This window comes from Colius striatus, chromosome 28 (assembly GCF_028858725.1).
Source record: "Colius striatus isolate bColStr4 chromosome 28, bColStr4.1.hap1, whole genome shotgun sequence".
Taxonomy (NCBI): domain Eukaryota; kingdom Metazoa; phylum Chordata; class Aves; order Coliiformes; family Coliidae; genus Colius; species Colius striatus.
In genome coordinates, this window is record NC_084786.1 from 2,501,512 (window position 1) to 2,508,116 (window position 6,605).

A 6,605-nucleotide genomic window follows, 5' to 3' on the forward strand; every position below is an offset into this window, starting at 1 on the left:
CGTCACCCCAACAATGGGTTCATTGTGACGCAGGCCGCCCCCACCCAAACCTTTCAAACCCAGGCCCGCTGCGGTCCTGGGGTTTGTTGCCCCTCTCCGCCGTCACCCCGACAACGGGTTCATTGTGACGCAGGCCGTCCCCCGCCGAAACCTTGCAAACCCCGGCCCGCTGCGAGCCTGGGGACCGTTGCCCCTCTCCGCTGTCACCCCGACAACGGGTTCATTGTGACACAGGTCGCCCCCGCCCAGACCTTGCAAACGGACGCCTGCTGCGGGCCCTGGGTCCGTTGCCCCTCTCCGCCGTCACCCCGACAACGGGTTCATTGTGACGCAGGCCGCCCCTGACCAAACCTTGAAAACCCAGGCCTGCTGCGGGCCTGGGGACCGTTGCCCCTCTCCGCTGTCACCCCGACAACGGGTTCATTGTGACGCAGGCCGCCCCTGACCAAACCTTGAAAACCCAGGCCCGGTGCGGGCCCGGGGTTTTGTTCCCCTCTCCGCCGTCACCCCGACAACGACTTCCCTGTGACGCAGGCCGTCCCCTGCCCAAACCTTGAAAACCCAGGCCTGCTATGGGCCCGGGGTCCGTTGCCCCTCTCCACCGTCACCCCGACAACGGGTTCATTGTCACGCAGGTCCCCCCCGACAAAACCTTGCAAACCCAGGCCTGCTGCGGGCCCGGGGTTTGTTGCCCCCCTCCTCCGTCACCCCGACACCGGCTTCCTTGGGCAGTACCTGATCGCAGTACCTGATTGGGTGCAGGACCCTCCCGACTTAGCCGAACGGCCCTGAGGACGAGGAGCTACTTCGCTGCTCTTTTCCAGGGAATGGGGTCGACTGGGAGCCGACACGAGCGCATCACACGGACACACGCAGGCATGGGGCGCATCGACGCGGCCGATGACGCGGGCTGCAAGACAACAAGGTGGCGTTATCAACACAGTTGCAAACCTTTTCTTGTCCCTTCCTGGCTTTCGGACTCCTCACCCACTGCCGCCCTCCGCTGCAGGCCCACGGTCCATTGCCCCTCTCCTCCGTCACCCCAACAACGGGTTCATTGTGATGCAGGCCGCCCCCGCCCAAACCTTGCAAGCCCAGGACTGCTGCGGGCCTGGGGTTTGTTGCCCCTCTCCTCCGTCACCCCGACAACGGGTTCATTGTGACGCAGGCCGTCCCCGCCCAAACCTTGCAAATGCAGGACTGCTGCAGGCCCGGGGTTTTTTTCCCCTCTCCGCCGTCACCCCGACAACGGGTTCATTGTGACGTAGGCCGCCCCCGCCCAAGTTTAGCAAACGCACGGCTGCTGCAGGCCGTGGGTCCGTTGTCCATCTCCGCCGTCACCCTGAAAACGGCTTCCTTGTGATGCAGGTCGCCCCCGACCAAACCTTGCAAACCCAGGCCCGCTGCAGGCCCGGGGTCCATTGCCCCTCTCTGCCGCCACCCCGACAACGGCTTCCTTGTGACCCAGGCTGCCGCCGCCCAAACCCTGCAAACCCAGGCCTGCTGCGGGCCCGGGATCCGTTTCCCCTCTCCGTCGTCACCCTGAAAACGGATTCATTGTGACGCAGGCCGTTCCCCGCCGAAACCCTGCAACCCGAGGGCCGCTGAGGGCCCGGCTTATGTTATCCCGTCTCCGCCGTCATGCCGACAACGCGTTCATTGTGATGCAGGCCGTCCCTCCACTCACGCTGCACCCCGTGACCTGCTGCGATCCTAGCTGCCGTTACCCTGTCTCCACCCTCATGCCCTCAACAGGTACATTGCGATGCAGGTTGCCCCCGCCCAAAGCCCGCACCCCGTGGCCCGCAGCGAGCCCGGCCGCCATTACCCCATCTCCACTGTCACCCTGGCAACAGGTCCATTGTGACACAGGTTTCCCCTATGAGCCCAGCCGCCGTTCTTTGTCTCCACCGCACCTCCCCCCATCCCCCCGACAACCCCACATACTATTCACTGTGATATAGGCTATTCCCCTCCCCGCCCCAGCCCTGCACCCTGTGGCTTGCTGCAAACCCGGCCGCCATTAATCCCTCTCCACCGTCACCCCGATAAAAGGTTCATTGTGACACATGCTGCCTATTGGAGCCTGGCTGCCCTTCCCTGTCTCCGCCGCGCCCACCCCCTCCCCAAACCCCACCGCCCCCCCACCCCGTGCCTCAACCCCCCCCCCCGCCCGCCAGCCTCCCTTCTCTGCCCCACCCCTCCTCGTCGGCCTCGCACACGGTTCACTGTGACACAGGAACACACACACCCCCCCACCCCCCCCCCCCGATTCCTGGACCGTGTGGCTTGCTTCCTTGCCCAGCCGCCCCTACGGGAAGTTGAAGCGGGGAGACTTTAGGACCCAGCGCCGTCTCTGTCTCCTCACTCCTGTCCCTGCCCACCGTTGCCGGCTTTGCCACTGCCGCGGGGAGACTTTAGGACCCAGCGGCGTCTCTGTCTCCTCACTCCTGTCCCTGCCCACCGTTGCCGGCTTTGCCACCGCCGCGGGGAGACTTTAGGACCCAGCGGCGTCTCTTCCTGTTTCCCAGCCGCGCGGCAGAAGGGAGTCCTGGCGCCGTGCAGTCTCGACCCCGGGCTCCCGGGGCACAAGCCCGTGCTCCTGCCCCGACTCCCGCGTTTCTTTCTCAGTCAGTCACTCGCCCTGCTGCAGTCCTGCCTGCCGCCCGCCCCCCCTTGTACTCCACCTGCTGCCACGAGTTGAAAAACAAACGAACGCTGAGCCGGGGGTGGGGGTGGGGGTGGGGGTGTGTGTGGGGGGGGAAGGGATAAAAGCCCAAAACCCCCAAAACTCTCTCAACTGACCTAAACAGAAATCTTTGTCAAAAGGGAAACCATCTCTTCTTCAGCCTACCTTTCCACCAGACTCCGGCTCGCCGACCGCCCTGTTGCCTTCCCTTGTGCCAGACCACCCCCCTCCTTTCCCCTGCCGCTGCTGGCGCCACAAATGAGCCCGTGACCCTTGGCTAGGCGGGAAATGCCGCCCACTCCTCCCTGAAGGAGGATCCAGCTACCTCTCTGCGCCTTCCCCCGCCCCCCCTCCTCGGGGGCGCCAGACAGACTGCTTGGAGAGGAGAAGCACCTGACCTCCTCAGGGCGGGAGAGAGAGGAAGGGGGGGGGGGGTGGGCGGGGGGGGTGGTGCTCGCGCGCTTATCTGTGTGTATGTCTGTTTGGGGGGGGAAGCATGTATGTCTGAGTTGGCACCTGCAGACACATTTACAGCTGGTCAACGTATTTTATTCCCGGGAAATGAAGAAATAAATTCAAGCCGGAAAATAAAATTCCAAAAAAAACAACGGTAAAAAGTTTGGGGGGGGGGGGAGGAGAAGGAGTAGGGGGAGGAGAAGGAAGAAAAGAAAAGGAAAAATAAACCCTCGAGGCGCGGACTTGGCAGTGGGGCACCCCATCCGGAAGCAGAGACTCCTAACTCTCGAAAAAGTTGGGGTACGGGGTGAAAAGGTGCGTGGAAAGGTTGGTTTTACGCACAACCAGCTACAGCGGGTGCCACCAGGTGTCCACGGCTGCGAAAGTGTCGCCAGGTCTACCCGGCTCCGCAGCGCCACCCGGTCTCCCGGGCTCCGGCATTGTAGCCAGGTCTACCTGGCTCCGCAACGCCACCCGGCCTCCCGGGCTCTGGCGGTGTTCGCCAGGCCTACCGTGCTCCGCAGCGCCACCCGGTCTCCCGGGCTCCGGCGGTGTTTGCCCGGTCTACCCGGCTCCGCAGAACCACCCGATCTCCCTTTCCCCGCTCCGGCGGTGTTTGCCAGGCCTACCCGGCTCCGCGGCGCCACCCGGCCTCTCCGGCTCTGGCGGTGTTTGCACGGTCTACCCGGCTCCGATGAACCACCCGGTCCCCCTTCCCCGCTCCGGCGGTGCCGCCGGGCGTACCCGGCTCCGCAGCGCCACCCGGCCTCCCGGGCTCCGGCGGTGTTAGCCCGGTCTACCCGGCTCCGCAGAACCACCCGGTCCCCCTTCCCTGCTCCGGCGGTGCCGCCAGGCCTTCCCGGCTCCGCAGCGCCACCCTGCCCCTCCGGCTCCGGCGGTGTTTGCCCGGTCTACCCTGCTCCGCAGAACCTCCCGGTCCCCATTCCCCGCTCCGGCGGTGCCGCCAGGCCTTCCCGGCTCCGCAGCGCCACCCTGCCCCTCCGGCTCCGGCGGTGTTTGCCCGGTCTACCCGGCTCCGCAGAACCTCCCGGTCCCCATTCCCCGCTCCGGCGGTGCCGCCAGGCCTACCCGGCTCCGCAGCGCCACCCGGCCTCTCCGGCTCTGGCGGTGTTGGCCCGGTCTACCCCGCTCCGCAGAACCACCTGGTCTCCCTTCACGGCTCCGGCGGTGCCGCCAGGCCTTCCCGGCTCCGCAGCGCCACCCTGCCCCTCCGGCTCCGGCGGTGTTTGCCCGGTCTACCCGGCTCCGCAGAACCTCCCGGTCCCCATTCCCCGCTCCGGCGGTGCCGCCAGGCCTTCCCGGCTCCGCAGCGCCACCCTGCCCCTCCGGCTCCGGCGGTGTTTGCCCGGTCTACCCGGCTCCGCAGAACCTCCCGGTCCCCATTCCCCGCTCCGGCGGTGCCGCCAGGCCTACCCGGCTCCGCAGCGCCACCCGGCCTCTCCGGCTCTGGCGGTGTTGGCCCGGTCTACCCCGCTCCGCAGAACCACCTGGTCTCCCCGGCTCCGGCGGTGCCGCCAGGCCTACCCGGCTCCGCAGCGCCACCCGGCCTCTCCGGCTCTGGCGGTGTTGGCCCGGTCTACCCCGCTCCGCAGAACCACCTGGTCTCCCTTCACGGCTCCGGCGGTGCCGCCAGGCCTTCCCGGCTCCGCAGCGCCACCCGGCCTCCCGGGCTCCGGTGGTGTTAGCCCGGTCTACCCGGCTCCGCAGAACCACCCGGTCCTCCTTCCCCGCTCCGGCGGTGCCGCCAGGCCCACTCGGCTCTGCAGCTCCACCCGGCCTCTCCGGCTCTGGCGGTGTTGGCCCGGTCTACCCCGCTCCGCAGAACCACCTGGTCTCCCCGGCTCCGGCGGTGCCGCCAGGCCTACCCGGCTCCGCAGCGCCACCGTCTCCCGAGCTCTGGCGGTGTTGGCCAGCTCTTCCCGTATGCGCAGCACCACCCATTTTCTCTTTTCCGGTTCGGCGGTACCACCAGGCCTCCCCTTCTCCGGAGCGCTACCACCCGTTCTCCCTTTACGGCTCCGGCGGTGTCGCCAGGCCTACCCGGCTCTGCAGCGCCACCCGGCCTCCTGGGCTCCGGCGGTGTTAGCCAGGTCTACCGGGTTCCGTAGCGCCACCCGGTCACCCGTTCCCGCTCCTGCGGTGTAGCCAGGTCTACCCGTCTCCGCAGCGCCACCCGGTCTTGCGGTCTCCGTCGCTGTTGGTCAGGTCTACCCGTCTCCGCAGCGCCACCCGGTCTCCCGCGTTGTTTGCCAGGTCTACCCTGCTCCGCAGCGCCACCCGGTTTCCTCCTCGCTCTGGCGGAGCCGCCGTGCCTTCCCGGCTCCGAGATGCCGCCGGGTCTATTTATTTGCTCCGCCAGGTCCACCCTGCTCTGCATCGTTTCGCGGTCTACCCGGCACTGGCATGACGAGCCTTACGGACCTTCGGGGTAGACCTGTGCTCCCTGCGGCTGCCTTGGTGTTTTCGAAGGGGTCGCTGTTTCGCGGTGCCTCCAGTTGCGTCATCGTAGAAAGCGGCAGCAGTACAGCGCCACCCCGGTAAAGTCCATAGTCGCTCTCTTGAAAGCGAAACCGGGCGTGGACTTAGTTTTACATACTATAGGGGCGAGCGGTGACTCGCGCTTGCAGCTCAGCTCGTGAGCGGCTGCAATGCCCGCGGCGCGGCCGGTGTTAAGTGGGGCGCTGGTCGGCCGTTGAGGTGGCTCTTGTCCCGGTGGTGGCTCAAATTGCCTGCTTGCTCGGCACGGTTGCTCTCTCGCGCTGGTATGCCAAACCCCCACCCCAGCACAGTCGAGAGACCCGGGGAAAGTTGGAGAACGGTCGCAACCGCTGTCCGTTGCATGCCTGGCACCGGTGTTGAGGGTTTGGCTTGAAGCCGAGTTCACCCCGGGCAGAGCTTGATGCTTGGTGGCGGTCGCCAGGCACTCGAACGCTGTGGGGGGGAGACTAGCCTGCCCAGTGGCTTTTCTCTCTCCCTTCTCCTCCGTTGGGTCCCTTGGGATGACCCCGCTGATTTTGGGCAAAAAGGTGAACCAGGACGAGAATTTGCCCCCCCCCGATGGTGTCCAGCCTCCCGTGGCTGCCGCCAGCTCCTTTGAGGGTCTGATCCAAGAGGGAATGGAATGTTGGCGGTGAGGTGGCGTCGCCTCATCCTTCTTTTCACCCCCACCCCCGGCCTTAAGCTGGGGACGCCTGCGAAGCGGGCAAGAGTAACACACACAGGGGCTGCCGCTCCCGGCGGTTGGCCAGTCCAATGCAGATGAACTCCGGGGGTTGAGAGTCTCGAGCCTGCTCCCGTGGCTTTTGCTGGCTCTCCCCCCCTAGAACGCGTTTTTCTTTCCGGCCTTAAGCTGGAGCCCTGTCCCCCCCTGCACGTCGGGGGGCAGAGCCGGTGCAGCTGCCCGCTGTCATTGGCGGTGAGCTTGAGTCGTGCAGGCGGC